At 29.1% G+C, this 16,538-nt stretch overlaps 1 long non-coding RNA gene across 1 annotated transcript; it reads right to left on the bottom strand.

Moving 5' to 3' along the window:
- Positions 1-444: 444 nt before the first annotated feature.
- On the bottom strand, positions 445-2,554 carry LOC133037390 (uncharacterized). Its single transcript, XR_009687499.1, has 3 exons — positions 1,811-2,554; positions 996-1,073; positions 445-709 (listed from the first exon to the last, which is right to left on the bottom strand). It is a non-coding gene; the product is annotated as an uncharacterized LOC133037390 (long non-coding RNA).
- Between the last annotated feature and the right edge of the window lie 13,984 nt (positions 2,555-16,538).

Consider the following 16,538-nt stretch of genomic DNA (forward strand, 5'->3'; position numbering starts at 1 on the left):
CTCTTTAATAACATGACATAAATCAATTGGGCTCCCATTAATTTCTCAGCTCCAATAACTTTATTAAAATGATGGAGAATGTTATTTGTATGGTTTTTAAAGTATAAGGTTTGTAAAAATATGGTTTATTTTTGAAAAAGTTATTTTATTAGAAATTTTAGAAAAAAAAAATTAAAAATAATGGAAAAAAAAAGCATGAGATACTTGGTTTCTCACATCTGGTAATTGGTTACTTATCCCTTAGGTTACCATAAGGTTATCTTTACTCATATTTTTCAATTTTTTCTTTAATCTTTCCATTAAAAGCCATATTTTTGTACGAAGTTTTAAAAGCCATCAAATTTGTAGTATCCTCAAAATAAATAAATAAATAAATAAATTATTGGCCCACTGACTTAATAGGTCTGTAGGCCTATCCATCTAAGCCCATTTAATACAGTACAATGTGAAATTTACCTTTTTATATGGTTTTGTTAGGGAAACTTACAAAAATACTGTTTTTTTCTCCAAGTTTTACAATAATACTGCCACACGGCAATAATTTCTTTTTTACTGTTCAAGCCCCCTTTTTTTTTTCATACTGTCCAGACCTAAAATATTTACTTTTATACTGTTAACATTAATAAAGCACAAACGGCACCTCCTTCGTGGTTGGGGACGGACAAATCAACACTAGAATCATAAAAACACCAGGAAAAAACCATAAAATCTGGCAAAGAGAAAAAATTACTAAATCAACAACAATCCTATAAAAAAAACATAAGAAAACACTACTAAAACAACACAAAAAAACTGCAGAATATAATAATAATAAAAAAAAAAACAAGCATAAAAAAACTTTGGAATGGTAGTATTTCGATCGGGTGTACTTGGATTTCCATCCTATAAAAAAACATAAGAAAACACTAATAAAACAACACAAAAAAATAAATAAATAAAGAACATAAAAAACAAGCATAAAAAAATATTAAAACTAAAATAATGAAATTACACACATTGACAACCCTTTTCCTAATTATGTCTTCGAACAGATCAGTTGATTGAACAATCTTCACTTGGTATTTACTCTTTCCCTAAAAATTAACAAAATAAAACCACAAAAACAACAAGACACAGAGTCAAACAAATAGAAAACTATAAAATAAGACTAACAAAAAAAAAAAAAACATGCAAGAAAAAAAAATAGAAAATATAATCAAATTGAAAAAATTCTTAAAACAACACAAGATCAATAGAAAAAAACCTTATCAGATTTGGGAGACTTTTGAACTTTCTTTCGGCGGTTTGCAACAAACAGAAAACTATAAAATAAGACTAACAAAAAAAAAACATTCAAGAAAATAAAAATAGGAAATATAATCAACTTGAAAAAACTCTTAAAACAACACAAGATCAATAGAAAAAAAACCTTATCAGATTTGGGAGACTTTGGAACTTTGGCTCAAACTCAAAATCGGAGTCGGAGTTCTCCAACACAGATTGAGGGTATTTTTTGATTTAGTGTTCTTTGAATTACCATAACTTATATTTGTAAGAACAGATCTAGAAAATCAAAATAAAAAAAACCACTCTTTTATTTTTTCCCAAAAGTGTGATTAAAAATTAGAAAAACTAAAAAAATGAGAAGACGATGAAGAAGAAGAACTGAACAAGAAATAAAATAAAAAATTTATATGTTAATAAAGAGAGTAAGAGAACTTAAGGAGGAAGATAGTGAGAAAAAAGATGATAAGTGTATGGATTTTGAAAAAAAAAAAAACAAAAGAAAGAGACTCATGAAGAAGAAGAAGAACAGAAGAGGAGCAATTACTATTACATGATACCTTATCTTCATGTTCATAAGATGAGTCCACCCATCTTCTAAAAAGAACAAGTACTTCATGTTGTTCTTGTTCTGCAAATATTATAGAAGGAAATGCGTTTGATAAATAGTGGGACAAGTGGTGTGAGATTTTTAAATTTATTTAAATAAAAAAAAGTATAAAAAACATGTCACCAGCCCACATCCCATCAACCATCCCATCAACCATTTAATCAAAAGATAATATAATAATCATTAAATAATTTTTAAATCATTAAAATAAAAAAAAAAATAAAGAATTAGTCACTTTCACACAAACAGTGTAGGTTTGGTTTCAATAAACAGTGGGCAAAGTGGGAATGAATGGGATGAGTTGGGTGCCTCAAAACAAAGACATGTGGTAGATAAATAAGTTATCTTTGAATGTGTGTGTAAAAAAGGTACATACACATATGTTTGTTTTAGCCATAAAACCATTATTAATAAAACTTACCAAAGGCAGTATACTGCCAAAAATATTTAAAAAATAAAAAACTGTATAAAAGTTAAAATAACCGTACAACAGTACAAATGAAAAAAAAAATGATAAAGGCAGTAATGGGTGTAAATTTCCCTTTTGTTAAGGAATCAGAAAATTTAAATTAAATTACAGGAAACCAGGTATGCTTTTGATATAATCCTAATTTTTGTATATTTTCCTTCATCTCAATAACTTTTAAAATATTATTACCATCATATTTATCATCAATACAACAAACAAGAGTAAGTTATAAAAAAATTTATTCCTTTACATAGATTGTAGAGAAAAAATAAATAGAAAATACATGATATATGGAAAAAATTATATGAGTTTATTTTTGTATGACATAAATAAATAATGCTAAGGGGTTATGGGTTATTTTTGTTTTTTTAACATTTATAGGGATTTTTTTATGCTATATTTTTATAAAAAAAGATGGAAATCACATCTTTGTAAATAAAAATAAGTTTTGCCGGAAAAGTCACAAAAAAAATTAGTATCGCCGGAAAAGTCACCGTTGCTGGAAAAGACACCAAAAGTAGATGTCTCAAACATAAATTATAATAGAACCAGTTCTATAACATAATGAATAAAAATAAATAACACAAATTAACTCAAACCGGTTATAATTGAAATATAACCAGTTCTGTAACATAATGAATAAAAACAAATAAAACAAAATAACTCAAACTAATTATAATTAAAATAGATCTGGTTCTATAACAATGTTATAATGAATAAAAATAAATAACACGAAATAACTCAAACCGGTTATAACTAAAATTGAACCGGTTATATAATATAATGAATGAGTATTTTGAGGTAGATATGGTATGGGTGTAATTATTTAAAGGGTTGGAACATGCTGAATGGATATTTTTGTTTGAGCTATTTGATTTAACTAGAAATATAACTAGTTCTGTAACATAATGAATAAAAACAAATAACACGAAATAACTCAAACCGGTTATAATTAAAATAAAATCAGTTATATAACATAATGAATGGGTATTTTTGAAGTAGATATGGTATGAGTGTAATTATTTGGTGGGTTGGAGCATGTTGAATGGATATTTTTGTTTGAGCTATTTGATTTAACTAGTTTTTGTGTATGTTTTTATTTTAGTTGCTATACGGAACAAATTTTTTTGTCTTAATTTTTTAAGTAGTTAATAAATATAATCGGTTTTTTTTTTATATTATATTTGAGTTATTGTGTGTTATTATTTGTGTTTATTTATTTTGTTATGGAACTGGCTCTTTTCATATTTATGCCTCAATAATTTTTGAATTTGATCATAATCGATTTTATGAGGTATTATGTGTTATGAGGTTATTTATTGTAGAACTAGTTTTGTTTTTAATTTATGTTTCAGTTTTTTAGGAATTGATTTCCCTTTTATTTTTTAATTGTAATCGGTTTGAATTATTACGTGTTACTTATTTGTATTCATTATGTTATTTAACCGGTTTTATTTTAGTTATAACCGGCTTTGAGTTATTTCGTATTATTAGTTTTTATTCATTATAACACTGTAATAGAACCGATTCTATTTTAATTATAAGTGGTTTGAGTTATTTTATGTTATTTATTATATTACAGAACCAATTATATTTTAATTTTAACCGGTTTGAATTATTAGTTTTTATTCATAGATCGAACCGGTTATATTTTTAGTTATATCAAAGACATCTACTTTTGGTGACTTTCCAGTAACTTTTCTAGCGACGGTGACTTTTTTTGGCGACTTTTCCGGTGCCGATGACTTTTCTGGTAAAATTTATTGTTGTTTTATAAATATGGAATTTTTATATTTATTACAAAAATATGGTATAAAAAACCCTTATAAATATAAAAAAAAATAAAATAAAATAAAAAACCATAACCCTATGATATTATTTATTTATTTATGTCATATCAAAATAAACTATACTCTCAATTCCAAAATTCCAATATTTATGAAAATTGAAAAACATAGAGGATCGACCCATTTACACTTACAGAGCCTCTATAGTTTAGACCAAGATTAGAGTTCATAATATTTTTTTAGGTAAGTTGAAAAATACCATTTTTATTAATCAGTTAATCAAATTTGCCTCTAATTTTATATTTAATTGAAACATACATTTTTTTATATGTATTGTACCCAAAATACCCTAACATAAGAGAGTCACATGGAGAGTATCTTGAAGTGCCAGGGGTAAAATTGGTACAATGTTTAAAAAAAGAGGTAAATATAATAGACTTTAAAAAAGAAGGTAAAAATAAAAAAAGACAATGTAAAAAAGGTATAGTGTAATTTTCTCATATTTTTTCGAAATAGTCCAACAATCAATTCAAAATATTATTATGGGCTTTCACATTTTTGGATTGGAAACAAGGCCCAGATTTGAATTTTTTATTTTGAATAAAAGCCCAGAATTCAACTTTAGCTCGTTTGTTTGTTTTTCACATAAAACCAAATAAATAGAGTAAAATTAGAGATATATAAATATGACCCTAATAAGTTTTTCTTAATTAATAAAATGAACTCTTTTTTTAATAGCATGAAATCGCCTAATTTAATAAAATGAAGGTGGAATTAGACAAGCATCAAATGGCTATTATAAATCTATGAATCACGTGTAAAACTAAAAAAATGCATAAATGATTAAACACAAGAGAATTAACATTTAAATGTAAATAAGGCAGAGCCCATATGATGTAAGAATTAATAATCATGTTTGGAAATTAAAGAGATCCTTTTTGAGGTAATTAAGTAATTTTTTTTTAATAAAGAAAAATATAAACAGAAGAGTAATAAATAAGAGAGTGATGAGTTGAGAAAGATAAAGATAAGAGAATATATCATTTGAGAGATTGGATAAGTGGGACTCTCCTTTCTCCTTTTTATGAGGAGACCAAAAAGAGATATTCTTTATAAAAATATATAAGGTGGTATACAGTGACATACAAATATGTTTTCTAGTGCTAACTACCATAATACTTTTGTTAATTAAAGTTTTTACATTTCATATAATGACTAAATAAAATGAAGAATGTTATTCTGGTTTTCTGCTTTTTTTCATGTATATTTTAATGAACTAGGAGCGGTGTTTGAAGATGTTGTAGTTTTATTGTCTAAATTTCCGAAGGCAGTTTTGTCCTATGTGGCTCGCTTTGGATATTTAGCGGCCATGGTTTGGCAAAGCATGCTCTGCGGTTAGACGATGAGCTATCCTGGTTCAAGAAGATTCCTGGTGGAGCGCGTCTCCGTCGTAAATTCATGAGTGATTCTAATCACTTTGTCAAAAAAAAAAATGAAGAATATTATTCAAGGAGAAAATCCCATATAATTAATATATGATAACTAATAGTTAGTTCAGCTGTAAATGTTTTTAATTGGTTTGTTAGTTAGTTTTATTAACTTACTTTCTGTTTTAGAACTGTTATTTCAACTTTTTTTCTTCATTGTATTAAACTCTCTATAAATACAAGTTTCTCTCAAGATCTGAATTAACTTTTACAAAGTTTTTGAGAATTTTTTTTCTGAAACTACGTAATGTTAAGACTTTATATAGATAAATTCTCATTTTTACAAGATCACATTATAGAAAGAAGAACTACTATCAACAAAAGAAAATCAAATATTTTGATTTACACATATCTAGTTGTGTATTGTTATTAATTGTATGTTTTTTTTATATTATGTGCCAAGTTACGTCTACTTATTTTATTTTAAGTTTTAGTTATATTTATAATTTTTTTTCAAATGTTATAGAGTGATATATTTAGAAAGAATAATAATAATAATTTGAAAGCAAGAGAAATTATAATTGTGTAACAAATGTAATGTAAAATTTTAAAAAATAAAAATTAATGTTAATAACATATAGTAAAAACAATAATAATAAATAGTCATATAACCAATCAATAACTCAATTCACAATAAAGACCCACATTCTTAATATCATAAAATATGGAAGTTATAAGAAAATGCAATATATATATTTTTTTTTGAAAAGGAAAAATGCAATATTGATGCCATCAAATAATTCTTATTTTCCTTTTCTCCTCTTGACTGAAGACTCGAAAACATACAAACTTTGTATATATTGGCTCACATATATTCATTTAGTACTTGACCACTTATTTTCTTTAATTTGGGGCATCAATATGAATCAATCAAAAATAAATATATAAATTTTATTGAAATTAATTACGTGAGCATTCAAATATCCATATACCTTATTAAAGCCAAAATCTATCCATGAGAGCATCAAGGGCAAAATGCACATACATCTTATACTATCAATGAGAGCTATTATCCTTCAATGTCTTCAAAGAGAGTCACCACCAAGATCCTTGAGCAAAAGTTTAGAGAGCACTTTGTGGAGCTAACCCCTTTTTCATTTACTAGAGAAACTCATATATCCCCTTTTCCACACATAACACACACATATATATACATGCTATTACTGTTATAACCCTAAGGGGTTATTAACCAATAGGGCTTAGTGGGTCTTTTATGGTGTACTATAATTTAATGGACCAACTATAGTATTAAGGGTGCTCTCATATGCCTCTAACACATAATTAAGTTGTTAACCATTCCATTATGATTATTAGCAATATTAGGCATATAATTAATAATTGTGTATTATGGAATTAAACTTATGATTGTATTAATCCATTATAATAATTCTAACATTCTCCCACTTGGACAGTAGAATCAAGCCACCATAACGATGTCTATCCTCTCATATAACGTAAACAAATAAAACATACATAACATCATATCTAGAGGATACATATATCATGTATGAATTGACCTTGTAGATATTCAATTCAAAGCAATCATCAACAATCAATCCAAACATGCATGAGGTACAATAAAATTGAGATTATGCGCATTCATCTCGTTTTGTACCTGTCACTTCCTTGAAATACAATATATATGTATAAGCATACATATGTAACAACAATAAAGAAGTGACTTCATCATCATAATGCATGTTCTTAACAAAACACAAGCCATAAGCAATCCGTACAAAATACTAGCATGTCCAATACATAAATAACAAACTCTCAGTGAGCTTAACAAGCTAGGCTCCCAACAATCTCATTCGGGCAACATGTTCTAAAAATACACATATGGGTAAGCCTTTCGTTAGTGGGTCTGCTAACATGTTAATGCTAGGCGTGTATTCAATGGAAATAAGAGACTCTGTAACTTTCTCTTTAACAAAATAGTACTTTATGTCAATGTGTTTAGAACGGGAAGTACTTCTAACATTTTTAGAGAAAGCTACTACTGCGGAATCATCACAATACAATTTCAGCGACCTCGAGATAGAGTCCATAATACCCAATGCTGAAATGAAGTTCCGCAACCATATTGCTTGACATGTAGCCTCATAACACGCCACGTACTCTGCCTCCATTGTTGAGGATGCTGTGAGTGTCTGTTTGACACTTTTCCACAAAACAGCTCCTTCCGCCATCATAAAAATGTAGCCTGATGTGGATTTCTTATCATCCACACATCCTGCATAATCGGCGTCACTAAACCCAACTATATCAAGAGTGTCAGCTCGCCGATAAGTCAACATATGATCCTTGGTACCCTAAAGATACCGCATGACTTTATTAGCCACTTTCCAATGGCTAAGTCCAGGATCACTCAAGTATTTACCCAACACGCCAACAACAAAAGCAATATCAGGGTGTGCACATACTTGAGCATACATCAGGCTACCCACAAGTGATGCATAAGGAACCACGTTCATTTTATCTCTCTCTTTATCATTTTGTAGATATTGGCCCTTTGAGAATTTATCACCTTAAACTATCGGTGCCTTTTCAGGTGAAGAAGCATGCATATTGAATCTTTTCAAGATTCGATCAATGTAAGTTTTCTGAGATAACCGGAGAATACCTTTAGTTTTATCCCGGAGGATCTGTATTCCAAGTACATATGATATGAAGCCTCATGATGAATCCATATTTGTCTTATAAATATGATCAATTTATGTATTAATATTCTTAAATTGATTCTTTAAATTATTGATTAGTGTGATTTTAATTTGTTAGGCTATTTTAAAGACTATTCATGCATTTAGAGACTTTTGGAGGGATTTTAGCATATTTTAGTGGAAAATAGTGGAAGTCGGCGAGCTCGATTTCACAAGATGGAACTTAATTACAAATTCAGACGATCTTAGAGGCAGAACTGGACTTAGAGCTCAACATAAAAATTTAAGATCTCGTTCTTAGCTTTCCAGAACATCTTGAATCGTCTAATTCCAAGTAATATCGAGAGATTTATGGTCAAAATACTATCAGTCATTACAGTAGGAAATTTCTGAAAAAAAAAATATAGCGAAAATAAAGAGAGCTTTTCAAGTAGAGTTGCAATTTTTTTATCTTTTTTTCAAAAGATGAGTTATCTTTTCTTTTAGTGAGATATTTCCTAAAATACTATAAATAGAATCATAATTCTAATAGGATTCATATATAACACTATAAATATGACCTTTTAGGCTACCAATGGAGGGAATGCTAAAACTACAAATTAGAGAGAGCAAGGAAGAGACAGGGAGCGCCTTCGAAGTGTTCTTCATTCTAGTTCTTTTCTTCTCCTTCTACTCTTATTAATTATTATGATTTTTATTATAATGTCTAGTTTTGAGTAGTTTTCTTTTAGTTAAGCGTTATTTCAAAACCCGAGACATGAATTCTTAATTTTATTATTGAATATTAATTTCTAGTTTCCATTATATCAAATTTCTTCTGTTCTTCTATGTTCAATGTTATGATTATTGTTTTAATCATATTTAGATGGCTACTAGATTATGTTTTACTTTAATCTACCGTCATCTTAGGATTACTATTCACCTAATAGTCTAGGATTCTAAGTGTTTGTGACAAATTGTCATTTTTATTTGTAATGAAGAATAGAACCTAGGTTAAATGAATTATATGCTTCATTGATTTGCTGCCTAGATTAGTATATTTCCATAAATCTCAAACCTTTATCTAAGTTAAATAAATTGCATGCTTCGTGGATTTACTGCTTTAGGTAAAAGAGTTCATTATTGAGCGCTTCGCCTTGATTACATACAATAGGAAGATTGAGATAATTGACTGCTTTAGAGTTATCTGCGGGATTAATAGTTTGATTGGAAACTGAAATTATATTCATTAATAGGAATTAGGAATAATTGTTGAGGGTGGAGAATAACATTTAACTAGTTTCTCATATTGTAGGTTCACTTTAAATTTGTTCTTTTCTTTAATTTTTATTATTGCTATTTTTATTCTAATCATCAACCCCCCCCCCCCACCCCTTTTCTAATTCTTGTTACTAAATTGTGAATAATTAAATAAATATAGTTCTCGTGAGCTCTACCCTTACTTACGATTATACTAAAATAATTGGAAGTATTGGAATTAAAAAAATTAGTAAATTTGTTGTGGCTTACGACACGCATCACCTCACCAAGATCTTTCATATCAAAATGGTCATATAATAATTGCTTTGTCTCATATTACATATTTTTATCATTAGAAGCAAGCAAAATATCATCAACATACAGTTTCAAGAAAATGAAGCTGCTCCCACTAACCTTCACATATATATACATTGATCAACTTTGTTCTCCATGAAACTATTTGCAGTGACAATTGCATCAAACTTGAGATACCACTATCTTGATGCTTGTTTAACTCCATAAATAGGCTTATTGAGCTTGCAAACCATATGTTCCTTGCCAGGCTCCTCAAAACCAACAGGCTGAGTCATGTAAACATCTTCATACATATCTCCATTTAGAAAGACAGTTTTCACATCCATTTGTTCAAGTTCCAAATCAAAATGAGCAACTAAAGCCATGATGATTCACAAAGAATCTTTGGTAGAGACAAGTGAGAATGTTTCTTTGAAATCAATACCTTCTCTCTGGCTATACCCTTTAGCAACAAGTCTAGCCTTATACCTTACTATTTGCCCACTTGAGATCATGCTTGATCTTGTAAACACATTTGCACCCAATGGGTCTGCAACCTTTTGGTAGGATAACTAAATTCCAAACTTTGTTTCGCGACATGGAACTTGACTCATCTGTCACCGCATTCAACCATAACTTAGATTGAGGAGTCCTCATGGCTTCTTGATAAGTAACTGGTTCAGAAGCGTCTCCCACATCATAATCATGTTCTTGCAAAAAGACAAGGTAGTCATCATGAATAGCAGGTTTGTGAGCTCTCTCTGATCTTCTCAACACAACTTCACCACCCTCAATATTAGGATTTTCATCTTGCATATGATTCTGAGGTTCATCATGAGCTTCTGTTGGAATTGTTCAATCACAGGATCATTAGTAGGAGCGGAAGTGGAAGCAACATGCATAGGGACATAAATACGTTCTTCCCTGAATACAATTTCTATTGACCCTTGACTTGAACCAAATTCATCTTCAAAATAGACAACTCTATCTGATTCTATCACCCTGGTGGTGTGAGAAGGATAATAGAACCTAGAACCCCTCGAACCAATATTGTAGCCTACAAAATAGCCACTAATAGTCTTCGGATCAAGCTTCTTAGATTGTGGGTTGTAGGGCCTTACTTCAGCTTTACATCCCCAAACATGAAAATGACGCAAACTCAGTTTCTTGCCTGACCACAACTCGTATGGTGTATTTGGGACAGACTTGCTAGGCACTTGATTCAAGATATAACCATGTCAAGAAGTGTACGATTCCTCCTTTCAGCAATTCCATTTTGTTGGGGTGTCCCTGGCATTGTATATCTTGCATCAATACCACATTCCAGCAAGTATTTGGCAAAAGGCCTGGGGTTCCTTCCAGTTTCATCATAGCGCCCATAATACTCTCTACCTCTATCGAAATTGACAACTTTAATCCCTTTTGAAGCTCAATATTTGTCTTGAAAATCTTGAAAGCATCTAAAGAATTAGATTTTTCACGAATGAGCTCAACATGGCCATATCGGGAAAAATCATCAATGAAGGTGATAAAATATTTACAACCACCCATAGCAGGTGGAACAAAAGGCCCACATATATCAGTATGAATAAGCTCTAACACATCTGCGCATCTGTCTGACTTACTCTTTCTAATCTTGCCAGTCAACTTTCCTTTTATACAATCAATACAGGTAGTGAAATCAGAGAAGTCAAGATCCTGAAGCACACCATCTTTCACCAATCTCTCCATTCTATCTCTAGAAATATAGCCCAAATGATTGTGCCAAAGCATGGAAGATTTCAAATCTAATCTTGCACGTTTAGAGCCAGCAACAACATTAAGAGAACAAAAAGGACAAGAGGGAGAAGTAACACGAACAACATCAAGTAAATCAAGCTTATATAAGTTTCCACACAAAGTTCCATATATCCCTTTTTCCACACATAATGTCTTCAAAGAGAATCACCACCAAGATCCTTGAGAAGAAGTCTAGAGAGCACTTTATAGAGCTAACCCTTTTTTCATTTACCACACAAACCCATATATCCCTTTTTCCACACATATATATACATGTTATTACCCTTATAACCCTAAGGGATTCTTAACCAATAGGGCTTAGGGCGTCTTTTATGGTGTACTATAATTTAATGGGCCACCTATAGTATTAAGGGTGCTCTCATGTGCTTCTAACACATAATTAAGTTGTTAACCATCCCATTATGGTTATTAGCAATATTAGGCACATAGTTAATGATTGTGTATTATGGAATTAAACCTATGATTGTATTAGTCCATTACAATAATTCTAACAAATTCAAATAAGTCATCTTTTTTCAAAAGATACAGAATTTTGTTTTTCATACAATGCAAACTCTAAATTTTTATTTCTTTCAATGACGAAAGCATTACTGCAATTTCAAAAAGCTTGATTATTTTTCAAACGCTAGAGCACATCAGGCTTCATGCTCCAGAAAAACAATGCATCGCCCATTATAGTAAAGTTCTTCCAAAAAAATGCACTTGTTTAGTTATGCGAAGGGACAACAACAAATAAAAAGTTTATGTGATTAGAGTATCAGGAAAGAAGAAAAAAAAGATCATACTTGTGGTCTTGGTGATAGTGTAGTTTCTTTGTATATGTTTCATTTTGCAATAAGGAATGTTATTTCACCCCTTTCTTCGACATCTGTGATGCACCATATCAAAAGATGAACATCACTAGTTGGAAAGATATTGGAATTATTTTACCAGGATTTAGATTTACTAACAAGTATGTTATTAACATCCTAAACATGAACTTCTAAAAACGATATGAAATAAACACATATAAAGTATCAGGAACCTTACATTGGTTGCAGCGGAATATAATATCTCCTTCCACTCAGAACTCTAATCCTTGTATCCTTTCTGTAGCAGGGTATCGCCAAGATCTGAGTCTGAATCTCCTTCTCTTAAAATTGGATTCTTCACAGCCTTACACACTATGATTGAGTACCACTTGATGTGTGTGGGCACTAACTCTTTTCACTATGTGGTTTCAGTTTTGAAGAGAGGAAGAGAGAGATAGGGTTTCGAATAGGCTAAGTGAAGGAGGCTTAAATTTTTTTAGAATGAATGAGATGCATCATCTTTTTCCTTTAGCCATCACTGTCTATTTATAGGAAACCACTTAGGGTTAGGTTAGATTTAAATAGCATTAAAATAATGAAAAAATAAAGTGGCAAAACCCTTCCCAAGTGGCCAGCCATGGATTGTGGACCCCACTTTACAATTTTGTCATTTTTCTCATTTTTCATCTCATTTTCTCAAAAATGCCATTTTTTCAATTTAACCACTTAAATGTCAATTCTAATTATTTAATAACTAAAATTAATTATTAAATAATATTGTCATTTAACATATTTATTAATTAGACTCAACAAAGTTTCTTAATTAATAAATAAACCCTAGATTCTCTTTTCTTCACAATTAAGTCCTAGCTTAGTGAAAATTCATAAACTAGACACAGTCTAATTTTAAAATTATAATTGATTAATTAAAATCAATTAATTGAGTCTTACAAGTAGTATTTTCTCAACTAGTATGGGGACCATGGGCCTATATATCTGAGCTTCCAATAAGTAGATCTAGAATTTACCAAGTAAATTTACTAACTTATTAATTCCTCTTTACATCCACCATAGAACTTGAAATTGCACTCTCAGTTATATAGAATGCTCTATATGTTCCACGATATAGATACGCTATTAGTTATCCATTGTTATAATCCCAATAATCAATGACCCTCTATAGATGATCTACATTGTATAGGGATTAATTTACCATTACACCCGTCAATGTATTTTATCCTTAAAACACTTAGCCACCTATAAATGATATTTCAGTGAACTAGCATAATCACTGAAATGAGTACTCAACCATTTATCTCTGTTTAGCCAAGCTTGAAGGAAATCATCATTTCACTTCTATGTCCAGAAAGAAGCTATGACTAGCGCTCCCACTCAATTGCACTACCATGTTCCCAAAATGTACGTATCACCCTGACCAATAAGTAGGCTTAACTAACAAATCAAAGAACATGAATAATACTCTTGAGATCGAACCTAATTATGTCAGGATTAAGATTATTTGATCTAGGATCAACTAGGTAATATTGAATTGAATAGATATTACAGTTTATTTATCATATCTAATTCAAGTTCAATATCGGTCCCTTCCGATGCATACTCCATACATCCAACCCAAGCTTTACTTTAACCAATGCCCTGGAAAGGACATAGCACTTATCCAAGGTGCAAGTAAACTATGTTGTAGATTATCATATCAGTTAAATCCTGTGTACTGATAAATCTAGAAATATATATTTAATCACACAATCTTGATTACTTTCCACTGTGCTGATGACACAATAAACAAGAATATTAATGTGATAAGGGTTTGGATGAATTTATAAATCAAATAAACATATAAATGATAACATGAACCAAACGACACACTAAATAAGTGATGAAAATACTTCTGTCTCTTTATTGATAATTAAATGATAGAGATTACATTTAAATAGAGTTTTATTTAGGGCACAAAGCCCAACAAAAGAAACATTAAGTCACTTACAATTACATAAGAAACGTGGGTGTGGCCATACGTTGACCTCCATTTACGGTGTTAAAATCATCAAGAAAGTAGAAACTCTAATCGACGACTCCAACAACAATCGAGAACAGCAGTTGAAACTCGAATCGACGACTCAAATTTTAATCGAGATCGATTTTCTATGCGAAGGACTCAATTTCTTAAGGAATTTGTTTCATTCGCCATCAAACTTACAATTTTTTGGAGAATTAACTTACCATGGTAAGCTTTTATTTATTTTTTATTTAATTAATTATTTAAATTTAAATTATTTATTAAATCATATTTAATTATTTGAATAAATAATTTAACCAAATTTAATTACAGATATTTATATCTTATAACCGATTTAAGAAATCTCTCAACTATTTGAAAGAACATCTCGATTACTTTTTAAATTCAAATATTTATCTATTGAATTAATTAATTATGGGGACGCCCTAGAATAATGGCACATGCACTGTGTCTGAACACAGTACACTGTCAACTTTTATTTTTTTTCCTATTCAATTAATTTAAGAAATAAATTATCTATTATAAGATATAAATAATTATTATTTTGACAATTTAAAATAGATTTTTTCTAAATATCCATAAATAATTATTGTTTCGTTTATTTTAGGAAAAGAAAAGACATACATTTTAGACTATTTTATTTATCTTAAGGATATTAGATAGATTTTAGACTGCTTTATTTATATTATTGATGTTCATTCTCTTTTTTTTTTTTTTGGATGGTTGTGTTCTATGGTACAAAACTTAAGAATCTGAATTGTTTTTAAACCTTTCAAATGAGATTATTATGGTTTATTAATAATATATATTTATTAAATAATTTTACAAAATACACCATAAATAAATTATTGTTATTGATACATAAAAATTTATGAAATTAATGATGTACATCAAAATCAATTCTCTAATTTTTCTTATTAGGCCATCATTATTTTAAAAATATTATATATAAATATGTGATATTAATTTATAGTATTATTGTAGTAATAATATTTTGCAATTTGTAGAATACAAATTAAAAAAAAAAAACCCTAATTTTATGATAACATATAATGCTAAGTTTAGATTTTAAGCTCAAGAAAATAATTAATTTTCTAAAGATCTTATAACTCTTGTTTTTTTAAAGGCTTTTTAATCAACTCTTGTTGAGGAACCCTAAACTATTAATAAAAAAACAACAATGTAAATAAATCATCAACTTGTTCTTCATATATAAACTTATATATATATATAAAACTTGTATATATATAAAATAAAATTATCTTTATGTAGTTGTTAGAAAAAACAAACAAAACATTAGACATCAATAATGTTTATTATTATTTAAAGATATATTGTGTCTGTATAATTTAGTGACATTATACTTTAAAGAAATATTAATAAATATTCATAGTGCTTAACTCAATATTGAATTCTATTATTTTACTTTAATAGATATTATAAAAAATTACTAACTAATTGTAAGATAATACTTTATTGTAGCGGTAAGCACTTAAATATGTCATAACAATGCTCTATATATACTTTAGCATTTCTAAAAAAAAAAAAAAAGGCTAATTAACAATTTTTCTTACGAACTTTGACTTAAAAATTCTCCCTGAACTATTAAGATTGTTAAATTTAAGGACTTTTATTTAATTTTAGTAAAAAAATTCTAACATGGATGAAAGTTCAGGGGGCATGATTTAATACATATAAAAATTTGAGAGGTTGGTAGATATCAAAGTCTGAGAGCATGATTTAGTACCTGAAACAGTAAATGAAATTAGACAAAAGTCCTTAAATTTAACCATCTCCACAGTTCAGGGGAAATTTTTAACGGCCAAAAAAGTTCAGAAAATATAATTTAGTATATGTCAAAGTTCGTGAGGAAAAATCGCTAATTAGCCAAAAAAAAAAATTATCAAACTCTTATCCTACATAATCTCTTAATCCAACGGCTCATGAATGATTATGAGGCGCGTGCAATTCCCATAATTAAATAATTAATAATAATAATAATAATAATAATAATAATAAAAAAGGTTATCCATTGGATTTAAAAAAGTTTAATTTAAATTATTAAGTTGGTGGAAAATGGTGATTGTGTAATAATTCACC

This window comes from Cannabis sativa, chromosome 4 (assembly GCF_029168945.1).
Source record: "Cannabis sativa cultivar Pink pepper isolate KNU-18-1 chromosome 4, ASM2916894v1, whole genome shotgun sequence".
Classification (NCBI taxonomy): Eukaryota; Viridiplantae; Streptophyta; class Magnoliopsida; order Rosales; family Cannabaceae; genus Cannabis; species Cannabis sativa.